Here is a 13,003-nt window from a genome sequence, read left to right as displayed (position 1 = left end):
GAGAGCAGTGGACATTGTGCACCTGTACTTCAGCAAGGCTTTTGACACTGTCTCCCGTAACATCCTCCTAGAGAAGCTCAGGAAGTGTGGGTTAGATGAGTGGACAGTGAGGTGGATTGAGAACTGGCTCAAAGGCAGAGCTCAGACGGTTGTCATCAGTGGCGCGGAGTCCAGTTGGAGGCTTGTACCTAGTGGCATCCCCCAGGGCTCAGTCCTGGGTCCCATCTTGTTCAACTTATCCATCAATGACCTGGATGAGGGGACTGAGTGCCTCCTCAGCAAGTTTGCTGATGATACCAAGCTGGGAGAAGTGGCTGATCCACCCGAGGGCTGTGCTGCCATTCAGAGAGACCTGGACAGGCTGGAGAGCTGGGTGGAGAGGAACCTCCTGAGGTTCAACAAGGGCAAGTKCAGRGTCCTGCACCTAGGGAAAAATAACCSTAGGCACCATTACAAGCTGGGGGCTGACCTTCTGGAGAGCAGCTCTGCAGAGAAGGACCTGGGAGTGCTGGTGGAYGACARGTTGACCRTGAGCCAGCAATGTGCCCTTGTGGCCAGAAAGGCYAATGGTCTCCTGAGGTGCACTGGCAAGACTGTTGCCAGCAGGTCGAGGGAGGTGATCCTGCCCTGCTACTCAGCCCTGGGGAGGCCTCATCTCGAGTCCTGTGTCCACTTCTGGGCTCCCCAGGACAAGAGAGACATGGAGCTACTGGAGAGAGTCCAGCATAGGGCTACAAAGATGATCAGAGGGCTGCAGCATCTGCCCTATGAGGAAAGGCTGCGAGAGCTGGGCCTCTTCAGCCTGGGGAAGAGARGACTSAGGGGGGATCTTATCAATGTGTATAAGTACCTGAAGGGAGGGTGTTAAGGGGATGGGGACAAACTCTTTTCAGTTGTCCCCTGTGACAGGACAAGAGGCAATGGGAAGAAACTGAAGCACAGGCAGTTCCGCCTGACCGTGAGGGGGAATTTCTTCCCTGTGAGAGTGACGGAGCACTGGCACAGGTTGCCCAGAGAGGTTGTGGAGTCTCCTTCTCTGGAGATCTTCAAGGCCCGCCTGGATGCAACSCTGTCTAACATGCCCTAGGTGACCCTGCATGAGCAGGGGGGTTGGACTAGATGATCTCCAGAGGTCCCTTCCAACCTTCCTGATTCTATGATTTGCAATAGCTTAAAAAATAAATAAATAAATAAATAAATTAATTAATTAATTAATAATCTGTATCCAAGATATGCCACAGAACTCAAATGGTCATTTTTTCATATAAGGAGCAATCTTTAAACATACGGCAATTTATGGGGAAACAGGGATGTCCTGTTTTGCCCAGCTGCTTGCAATGAAAAAAAAAATCAAATGAATTCTAGCAATTTAACTGTGATTATTAACTGGTCATCCYGCCTTGTCCCTAAGAACATATTTGTGCACTAGAAAAAAATCCCTGAGCATTGGGGGAAATCATCATTAGAACACTGCACAGCTCTACTAATACCGTTAAAATCAATATAGCTATTATCGTTGTGGTTATACCATGTTAAAGAACGTTTATGTTAATGAAGCTCTGAGTAAAGGTGTATCAAGTTAGACTTGTATACCTTTAGATCAAAACCCTATCCAAAGGAGTATAATTAATATAACTTAAAACCAGTTCATTTCTTAGTTACACAAGTCAAAGGTTTTTATTTAAATTAGGCTCAAGTACCCTCAAMCTTTCTTAGTAACTATTTCTGTCCAAAACAAGCAAAAAAACCCTTGACACGAGGCATAAATATATAAGTTGGTAGGTTTTGCTTCCACAACAAGCTCAAATAGACACCTGTTTATAGTTCATTGAGAGATAAACAATTACTTTAACCAGTTCTTAGTTAAAAGAATTACCTTAATTAACAATATCAATATATGATAATATCAATAATCCTAATTTAAAAATTATATCAGATTCTTAACAGGAATGAAGCTACACATTTGAGAAAGTTTTTTATTCCTTGCTATTTCTGCTACTACAATATCTTAAGCAACAATAGTTATTTCTTCTTTCTGAGCCAGCTGGTGCATCAGATACTCCAATATCTTAAAAATTAGGAAAAATTACTGAACCTTTAGAATTGTTTAATATCTATCATTACGAAAAAATGTGGAAATAGTGTAGTGTGAGCACAATCTCTCTGTATCCACAACTATCTAAGGAATAATATCGGTAAGACAGAAGTTTGGCTGTACTTTAATAAAAAAAGCAAATTAAGGCACTGGGACATCAGAATCTCAGTGGCAGCTGCCATATTAAAAAAAAAAAATAAAAAAAAAAAAAAAAAAAANAAAAAAAAAAGAAAAACACTATCAAAGTCCAAGTTATTTTTTGTACTGTAATAAATTCCAGCAAGTCATCCACACCACATTATGGTCTTGCTGTGTAAAATATATATATACATTCACATGAAAGAAAGGCATATATAGGAAGAGCAGGTGTCATCTACACAGCTTAGGACATCAACTTGGACATGGTAGATATGACTTTAACATTTAAAATACAGAGATACATCCACAAGTTGTTACTGAAAATCATTTGTTTTACCTCCTTTCAGCTAGAAGAGGCTAAGAACAGCCCAAATTAAAACTGAATAAAGCTTACTAAACCTGTCTGCTACTATGCCCCCCTATACATCTGAACAGAAAAATAAAAAACATGAAGAGCAGGAACACAARACCTATCACAGCTGGATGATCATCTACAATCTAGGCATAGTTGGGTGAGGTCAGTAATAAGTATCTTATASATGAGAAAGACAAGACTAACATCTAATTACAGATGTTTAATTTACCTTTGAGACAAATGATGAATTGCTTTAACTTTGAATAGTACTAAAAAGATGAAACAGAGAGAGTCCACCATTTGATCTGCATGTACTTACAGTGCCATGCCATAATTTTCTGAGTACTCCCAATTTGTGGTGATTTCAGGTGGAGTAGGAGATGCTTAATACAGAGTCCTTGTGTCAAAGGATCCTTATCAAGTTACAATTTAGAGAATGTGAATTTTTACACACAAGTAACTCAAAAGCAACAAGCATTTTAGGAAAAGCAAGTTTTATTCTTAGTATTTTTTTCTAGTTAGACTTCCAGTGGTATCAGAAACAGCAAAGACAGGATACACTGAACACACTACCACGTATGTTCTAGGGACACAGTGATCTTTCCCGGCTAGCAGGGTTGACAAGACATTTTCTTCTCAGGGGAACTCAGGGGAAAATGTAATCTAAAAGTAAATTAGGAAATTGTTTGCATTTGTTACAGTTTTCACCTAGGCTATAGAAATCCACTTCAGACTCCTCAGTAAGTGCAGTTTTATTTCATGGTATGTCTTGAAGTGGTACATAGCACTGAGATCATTTTTCCCTCTTTCAAGTAACTGGTATCTTTCCAGATTTTAAGATATTTATAACATGTAATCTCACTGAAATGACATATTACAATAAATTGCCAAATACTATATAGATCATGCATAGACATGTCAGTGCTTCTTTATCATATCATTTTAGCTAATAAATTAGAAATTGGAATATACTCTCTTACTCATTAAAATGGAACAAAACACTTTATGTTATTTTTCCAACCCAGAGGCAAAACCATTTCTTTGTAAAGTTTATTTTACATCTAAGAATTGTCGTTGCTGTCTTTTGGAACAGATGGAATAATTTTCTTGGTAAATCAAGTATACATTTGTGTTCACTGACTATTTATACATAAATTAAGAACAACCAATGTCCTATGCAGTGCAATCCATCTTAAGTTAATAAATACGGGATATTGAAAAAAGAAATAAAAGAGGTAGCCAAAAGCCTGAATAAAATTATACGGAAAGTCTTTGACTTCAGCAATTCTGCTCAGATGGAGCATAGCACTTTGGAGGTCAGCCTTAACAGAAGTGACATGATGTAAGGGAGGTGCGAATTTGAGACTGTGCTTCAAAGGGTTTAGTGCGACACTCAGAGCCAAAGAAAGAAGAAAGAATAAAATATTTTTAAAATACTTTTGCAGCATCTCAATGTTCAGCTTTCTCAATCCTACAATATGTGCCACAATATCTCAAATAGGCCCCACGAGCATTTGTCGGAGCAACCTTCCCAAGGTGCTGCTGGATTCTGAGCAGCACCCGGCACTGCTGTGCAACACAACGCACTTATTTCTTAATCCTGCCATTTGTCACTATGTGAGGAGGTAAAAGCAGATCCTCGGAAAGCAGCCCTTGTCTTCCTTCTACAGCAATAAAATCGAGATTTTTAAGAACTCTTTTGCTTTGGCTCTTTTAGTGAGTTTTTATCAGGGAAGAACAAGAATCAAGTCTCATCTGAAAATTTCTAGAAGAAAAATACTGCATATAGCTTTTCCAGCCAGATATTACGACAAACTTTGCAATAATACTTAAAAGCAGACTGTAACAAATTTGGAGGACCCGATGACTCTGATTGATCAGAAGAAAAATCTTACTGCATAGACTGAGGCTGTGAGCATGTTGTTTGTTAAAGCAATTCATAGCATCACAGAAATGGTAAGGTTGGAAGGGATCTCTAGAGATCATCTCGTCCAACCCTCAAATGAGTGGCCTGTACGGGGATCAAACCCACAAACTTGGCATTATTAGCACCATGCTCTAACCAACTGAGCTAAACCTAACCCCCCAATTGCTAATCATATGGGGACAGGACCATAGGCAGAGCCCCAGAATATCAGTATAATACAGTGACTCCCTTTGCTATCCTCTATGCAGGTTAATACAATCACTGTGAATAACAGGATTTCCCAGGAAGAAACACAATAGAGATATATCTTTAAAGAAAGATACTATTACAGAGCTAACAAAGAAAACAGTCTTAGAGGTAGAAATGTAGGCATTAAGTTTCTTATTCTGATATTTAAGTTACTAAAAGCAGTGAAGACACTAGTTAAGGGATGGCAGAATCAGACTTGCAGATCCCATGTCTCACCAGTAATTCTGGATTCAGAATACAAGAAGGAATATCAGCCCAGCACTAGATTTACTTAATGCTGGTGCCGTAGTGTCCAAGTCACTGAAAGCAACGAGCAAGCAATAAGGATGAGCTGGTGGCATGAATACATTCTGAGGTCAGCACTTGTGGAACTACAGTCAAAAATATTAAAAAGTATAGGCCTCCTTGGCCAGGGCAATTAGTGATAGATTCTACTTTACCATGATGGAGAAATATCCCCTTCCGAGACAGATTCTGCTATGGGAAACTGCCTATATTATGTAATATATATGAAAGAGGTAGAGGTTATGGATCTACTTTAGTGTGGAAATGGGCGAGACTTACAAAACACTGTGAGACGGAACTTGGGACCCCTAGGTAGGACTGGTGCAGTCTAAGCAGTTTTTGCATGCTTAGCAGGCCTGTCCCCATCAGCTCAGGGCACTATGTTTGCCTCGGCGGCAGCTAAGGAGAGGCTCAGAACATGCCTGCTCCTTCCCGCATTTTGGCATGGCTAGGCTTGAGCTACACAACAGTTCGGCACATCAGTGCCTCAGGATGTGCTTTCGCTTTCGAAAACCTCTGATTCACTAAAATAAATTAGGCTTATTACTAAGAATGTTGACTTAATGTAACTAATGCAGAAAGATTTCCTGAATCTGTGGAAACCCTACAGAAAGGGCCCTGAGAGGTGTGAATTGCACCAGTCTTCTCAGAGCAACATTATCATCCATTACCCGTGATGGTAATTTAATGTCCATAACTGAGAAATCACCCATTACTTATGTCAAAAGTTATACAAATATTTAATATATATAATTTACTCTGAGTGATCCTTTCACTGGCCCAAGGCAGGAGAAATGAAGCTGTATTTCTACTAACACATTCATAGCAGGAACTCAACAATAAGTGCTTGCTTGGCATTTATTACTTCAGCCAAGCAACGTGCATGACAACAATAACTTTCCTGTGCATAGTATTTCAGCAGGAGTATTTTAACACGGTGTGTGTTTTGTGTTGGCTAAGATGTAACGYGGCTCAGCCCAACTCACTGTATAAAAACCAGACACCTAACGAGAATTTTGAAGAGAGAAATGGGCTTGAGCTGGTTTCACCCCATATATTCCTTCCCAACAACTGGGGAAGCCCAGCATCATGAAGGTGAGCATATTATAGAGACTGGTATTATGGATCATGCTTGGATTGCAACTGAACTACATATTGCAATTGCTGTATTTTGCTATAATTACTAAGTGTAACTTAYGTGTATATTATGATTTCAGGATATTGCTGTATCATGCTGCAAAATCAAAAATCCCATGTAACATAATATCTTCAGATAAGTAAATCTGATATTAAGCATTAGACCCTCCACACATGGAAAATCTAAAAGATATTTTGGTCACAGTATTGGACTCTGACACAGTTCTGAAATAAAACTCTGCCAAAGAGGCATGACTAAAGCCAATGCACCAGGTTTAAAAGAACAATAACCAAAAAAGAGAGCAGTCTTAATTCCTCCATAACCTGCTGGTAACATTACCCCAGCACTGGTCAGCAGTGGGAAGGGCTGGGAAATTCTGAGCTGCTGTCTCTCTTTTTGTCTTTCAGGCAGCCTCACTGCTCTGCACTGAGTGAGACTCCTTTCTCTGTCTGTCACTGAGCCAGGACAGAAATGATGAGTTCCAGGAGAAGATGTAATCTGTAATGAGCAGTGGTGAGAGACAGTTCACTGCAGAATGGACTCTCGCAACAATCTATAAAAAAGGGGCGTTTTAAAGTCAGTACTCTATCTAGAGGAACAAAACATACCATAACAGGACTTTAAGTAACCTCTGGAAAGGCAAATAAGTAATTAAATACAAGCACTTAAAGTCATTGCCTTTTTATTTTATATTACTGAGAATCTATGTTGAGTTTATATTCATTAAAAAGAAAATACCCTATTTAAATAGCTCTGTTTATTAAAATGGAGTGAGGAAAAAAGAATTCAAATAAAGAAGATGATAATAGTACAGATCTTTATCCTCCTAGAAAATAAGAAAGTACTAAGTTCAAAATACTGCATTTTCAACTATTAGGAAGACCACTTAAACTATCTATGACCTGTTATTTGTCATTCACTGGAAGGGACTTGGAAGATTTTAGAGCTTACTTCCTGCCAGAATTTTAAAGTACTACACAGCCTGCACTAAATGACAAGCTACCTAAATGACAAGATTTTCATGGTGCCAGAGAAACAAAATCCAACTAATTTACCTCTGTTAGTTTTAAGATGAACAGGAAGAGATGAATATAATATCCATAATATGACAAACAACGAAAGAACAGTTCCCTGGCTCTGCCACGGGATTAACAAACAGGCTGACACAGCTCATAAAGTAACAATAATTTAGGAGGCTCCTCTGGAGCATGAAGTCGGGGACATGCTGAACAAAATCCCCGTGCATTACCAGTGCTGCAAACTAAGTTTCAACAGAGCTGCAGTGAAGTACATCAGATCTGAAAGTCACTCATCATGTCTGAAAGAGCTGAAGTAATTTCTGAACTATAAAAAACACTTAGAAAAACTAAAGCAAAGGTTATGCAAAGCTCCTGGGGCTAAGTACAGAATCCGGATATGGAAAGTCCATTTACCCTGCTTTAATCCAGATTCTTACCCTGGTTGCAGATTTTACCATAACAAATAGATATTGAATCAAATGTCTTCTATACTAGGAATATACCAAAGAGCCACTTACATTTACTAAATGTGAATATAAGCATACAACTTGGTGTATAACCATTTGCAGAATCAGACCTTAATTTGTAGAAATGCATTTTCCTTTCCATTAAAAAGTTGTGAATAACTTTATACTGCTAAGAATTCAAAAAAAAGGATTTGAAATGTGACTGCTATAATCAGTTAAATCACTTTTTTTCCTACAGACAGAAATACAAAAATACAACCCTAATATATACCATCGGAATTATGGCAACTGCTACAAATTGCAATATCGTATGCATGTGAAATAAATATTTTTTAAAAAATTCAAAGCAACAAAAGAAATGAAACAGTGAAACTAATGCCTAAGATTTCAAGCTGTTTAGAGAAAGTTGCTGGCAGGCTTCTAGGTGGTCTGTGTAAGACTCCCACACTCCAGTCCTTCCTGACATGCTTTTATACTTGATTAATTAGTGAAAATAAGGAGAGGTGATACTTTTGCAGTGACTGATGTTTTCTTGTAATTAAATCAATCTGATATATGTATCTCCCATAAAGCATCAGGTCATGAAATGCTCACAGAACACCAATCTAGGAGTCATCTGCAAAGTTATATATTTTATATTTAGATGTATGCTTTTGATAAAAACTAAAAATAGACAGCTCTTTAATTTCATAGGAACATAGTATCACAAACTCACATTGAGTATCATTTATTAAAAGAATGCTATGCAAATAAACATAACAGTTAAATACAGTTTTAGAATAAGACTGTTTAAATGAGTAAGTAAAATTTTGAGATGTCAGTCAACATACCATGAAAAGAGAAAGCTCAATTTAATGAGGCTGGTCATTTCTGGCTTAGGTAGAGAAAAGGATTAGCTTGTAGAGTACATTAAGGCTGCCCAAATCTTTGTGTGGGTTTTACACAGGTATTCACTTTCATCTCAGTAAAAGAATTACTGTAACAAATGCTGGCTTACATGACACTTTGCTGCTTATGGCACAAGAGAGCTTCTTAAGAAACTTCTGCTGTGCTGCCATGTAAAGGTCAGGCACAGTTTACTGAGAACTGGGAAGAAAAAAAAATCTTGAAAAAAACCCCTGTGGCCTTCTTGACAAATCTGTGGTATGGTGGCACACAGTCTTTTCTTATGGTTTGTCAAAGTACAATGTCAACTTTACTTTGACTAATTCTCTATGAAATGAAAATTACTGTAATTCCAGTAAAGAAATTGCCTTCTAGCAATCTCTGGCAGAGTCAAGTGGAATTGCAGAAACAAAAGAAGGTTTGGGGTAATATACTAAGTTCTTCTTTACGAGATTTTTTTTTAAATTGTGCGCAGAAGCCAGAGATTGACAGTAATGTTTTCAGTCTGACATAACTTGCTTACTGTAGACTGCTATAAATTGAAAAAAGCATAGCAAATACAAGCACTAACTCAGAGCAACACTTTTGCTTAGCACTGAGGCAAAGAAGTTTTCGCACAGTATTGAAAAATAAGCACAACAAAACTCCACAGCTGTATTAAATAGGCTAGTATATATTTCAAGCTTTGCCAGCTGGAATTATGTTCTATCTCCCTGGAAGATGAATGAGAAACCAGGAGGATAGGCGGTCGTAAGGGCCAAGCACATATACAGTTCTTCACCTAATCTTCATAAATGCGGAACTGAAGTAGATTGTATATATTTATAAGAACAGAAACCTACCATTGCTCAGCACATTCACAATAATAAGTGTGCCCTTATTGCAAACATTTCCCTTTTGTACTGCCAACCCAAACTACTGGACCAGATTTGCTAGAGAGGAGCAAGTCTGGAGCAAGACTTGCTTGAGAAGAGCAAGTTTTGGGGAGGAAAAAGTAATGCAAACCTTAAATGAAAATTATTATCATAGACATAAGCATAATTAAAAAACTGACATAGACAAAAATCTATCATTTGACATCAAGAGATTATTTTCCCCTTTTCCGGTTTGTATTTTATGCTGAAGGATTTTTTCAAATTTTCCAAAAGCTGTGATGTTGAGAACTAATCTTAATATTAGCAAATGCTTCTACTACAAATTTCCRGTTCATATCTTATGTAAAATACACAAACAGAAATTAAAAAATCCAGCAGATGCACTCTATTMATTTAATGGAAATTATCAGCTTGTGTATATTTATTATGTTATTTACCCCATATTTGACAAAAGAGTGTAGGCCAACATACATTCCAGTTAATCAGATAAAAAAAGTGTATTTTTACAGTGGTGTTATGAGGAATTCTTGGAAGACAATAGAGGCTTTTTGGTTTGTTTGTTTGGCTGAGTTTTTTTAGGTGTCCAAAACTAAGCAAATACTATTTGCAACCTCCTTGCAAACCACTCACACATCACAGGTGTGAAAGTTATGGGTCCCTGAAGGGGGGCAGGCCTATGGAGGCTGCTGAGCCTGGCACGGACATGCGATCTGGGCTGGCATTGCAGCACAGAAGGTGCCACCCCCTCTGCCACCAAATAGCAATGTCTTTCAGCAGCGCTAGCTGCTTATATTCAATCTGAATACACTATTATATATGTTTATTTTCAACCTGTATAGAAAAATCTTTAGAAACTTTACATGAAAAATAACTTCTCCTCTATCAATTTATATGTGATTCATACCTATACTGATCACTGACATCCAAATGAAATTTTGGGGAGAAAACAGTTAGTTGGATCTAAATTCTGAGGTCTCACACAGCTTGTTACTATCTGGTGCTGATAGCTGGGGTCTAGAAAGAAGGGAAGAGCTTGCCAGCAAACGATCTTCCAGACGTGTTGATAGAGAACAACAATCATGAAGGAAACAGTGCAGGTGTATTTATATTTAGAGCTTTTCCAATAATTCCTTGAGATAAACAACAAAACCTTCATTGAGCAGTAAGGAAACTGAGGCAGAAGAGTTAAAAAATGAAAAGTTTTGCTTCAGGAATACTAAATACTTCTTGTCAAAGTTAAAGAATAARCTGATGAAAAACAAACATCCTGCTATATTCAATGCTCATACAATCCTATCTGAAATTTTGCACTAAAAGCACAACCAAAGTTTAGCTAAAACAACTTATGAGATTACAGTGAATCATTTTGAAAGCCCAGAATAGAACTCAGATGGTTTTGGTTCTTTAAACCATGCCCTTTCTCTTTKTAGATAAAAATTAATTATAAACTAGTTTCTCCTAAGCAGGAAAAGCAACTTGTCTCACAGATTCTGTGGGAGTCTTCAGCTTACAGTATTCCATACTGCTATAAAGTATTGACCAAAACCCCTTTCGGTTTGTTTATTTGAAATACCATAAAATGCACCTCTAAGTTTCCAAAATAAATCACAAATGCTCAGGTTATTCAGGAATAGCATACAGAGCTTGGGGGGCTTTGTTTTTGTGGGGGGGATTTTTTGTTGGCTTTGTTTTTAAGTATTTTGAGTATGATATTTATAWGCATTTCTATTGTTCACTGATTCAATGAGAATATAGGTGTCAGGATTTTAAAGGATCTCACTGTGCCATCATGTATAAGATACAGAAGCACTGGGCTTCTTCAAGAACCTGAAAGTGTAATTAGCCACTCTGAATCATGGTTAAAGATATATTTACTTAAATATGCTGAATATATGACAGAAAGCCCTCCAAAATCTACGGGACAGTAAGACTCAGTCTTCCATGAAAGAACTCAGCTTCTTGCATAACAAACTTGGTTGACAACCTTCCATTATAGAGGAAGGACTCTCATCCCTGGTAATACAACCAGTGAGAGGACTTGAACATAAAACCTCCAAAACCTCACACAATTGCCAGTATTGTATATTCAAGTGAAACAACACTCCTGGTTCAAGATGTAAACCTAATCTGTCAGGTCTACCAACTTTCTGTCCCAGCACAATACTCTTTACTCATTTTGGCAGCTGGGCCAGATAGATTAATATTCCCAACTGTGCAGCCACTTAATCCCTCCTTGTCTCACTCCATAATGTTCACAATTAACGACAAAGTGTTCAGGTCTTTGCAGCTTTAAATACTGCTCCAACCCTTAAGCGTGTACTTTAGTTGCATATCTTAAGCATAGTACCAGGTTAGTTGTTAAGGCTTAAAAGAAAATATAAAGCTAAGAATGTCCTTCCAAGATTGGAGCTGTAGCCTCAAACATTTTCATTGTGTAAGCTGCAATAATAGAGATAAGTGAATGAAATTTTCACAAACGTTTAGATTAGTCTTCTCAGTTATATAATGCAAGAAAAGATTTAGGTAGACATACATATATAGATAAGCACATACAGGCAAATAGATAGTCAGAAGTACATATATATAGTTTCTATGTATTCCAAAAGCTTGAAAACACTTGCTTACCCTTGCCAAAGTCAGTGTTCCTTGTTTACATACACTGCAGYGGACCCTCAATTTCCCAGGTTTCACAGCTTGGCAGAAACTTTTGCAAAAAACATAAAAACTGTTGTAACTAGCAGCACCTGTCAGAAAGAAAATAAGTATTCAATTTATATTGAAAATGAGCAACAAACTGTAACAAAGAGTTTCTATTTGACTCTGTAAGTGATATGTAAAGAAAATAGATTGACTAATTTTAAGGCCTGAAGAGAGCATTGTGATCATATTGCTTGGCCTGCTTAACACTTTCTGTGATCTCCTGTCTCTTGATCTATAGCTGCAGCTGCACCGCAACCCATGGAAAACAAATCCTATCTTGAGTTASAGCTTGCCACTGATGAGTACCCACTGGTACTCACTTTGGTAAGTGATGTATGTGACCAATTACCCCAACATGTAATTAATTACACATTTTTTTTGCCTTACTTCTAGTCTAAATTTGTCTAGCCTCAAGTTTTACTGAGTCCAAATTGCATGACAGATTCCTTGGACCAAGTSTAAAAGATTAGTTTGATTGATAATACAACAAGGAAACAAATGTTTATTTTAGCAAATTTAGTTTTATACATGGAAGCCTGAAAATTGTTTCTTTTTTCTTGCTGGCAGCTGTATAACCTAGCAAAGTTAGCAATCTGCTGCCAAGATATTAGGCCAAGTATATTTTCAAGGAAAATGAAATGAAACACATTTTGTTCTGTGAAACTATGGAACAGAACATGATATGCAGGGAATTGTATAAGCCTGGAGCRGTGCTAATTACTTGATTTCACATGCAATCCTGGTTATTGCTTTGAGTAACCACTTTTTAGGATGAATATTGTTATTCCTCAGGGAATAATGGAAGATTCATAGCATAGTGGTTTTAATCTACGCAAGCCACCTCTAGTTCAGAGATTCAAGCTTATTATC

General features: G+C 37.7%; 1 protein-coding gene across 1 annotated transcript in view; it reads right to left on the bottom strand.

Moving 5' to 3' along the window:
• LOC146594475 (E3 ubiquitin-protein ligase parkin-like) overlaps nt 1-12,174 on the bottom strand; it is a 488,318-nt gene extending 476,144 nt beyond the window's left edge. Inside the window, exon 1 of the mRNA XM_085307410.1 lies at nt 12,059-12,174. The gene's annotated coding sequence lies outside the window, so the exon portion shown is untranslated. The remainder of the gene's footprint in view (nt 1-12,058) is intronic.
• Between the last annotated feature and the right edge of the window lie 829 nt (nt 12,175-13,003).

The sequence above is a fragment of the Rhea americana genome, unplaced genomic scaffold (assembly GCF_003343005.1).
Source record: "Rhea americana isolate MKP2758 unplaced genomic scaffold, rheAme1 scaffold_258, whole genome shotgun sequence".
Taxonomy (NCBI): Eukaryota; Metazoa; Chordata; class Aves; order Rheiformes; family Rheidae; genus Rhea; species Rhea americana.
Note: the sequence above shows the minus strand (reverse complement) of the source record. Positions and strands in the feature narration are given on the sequence as shown.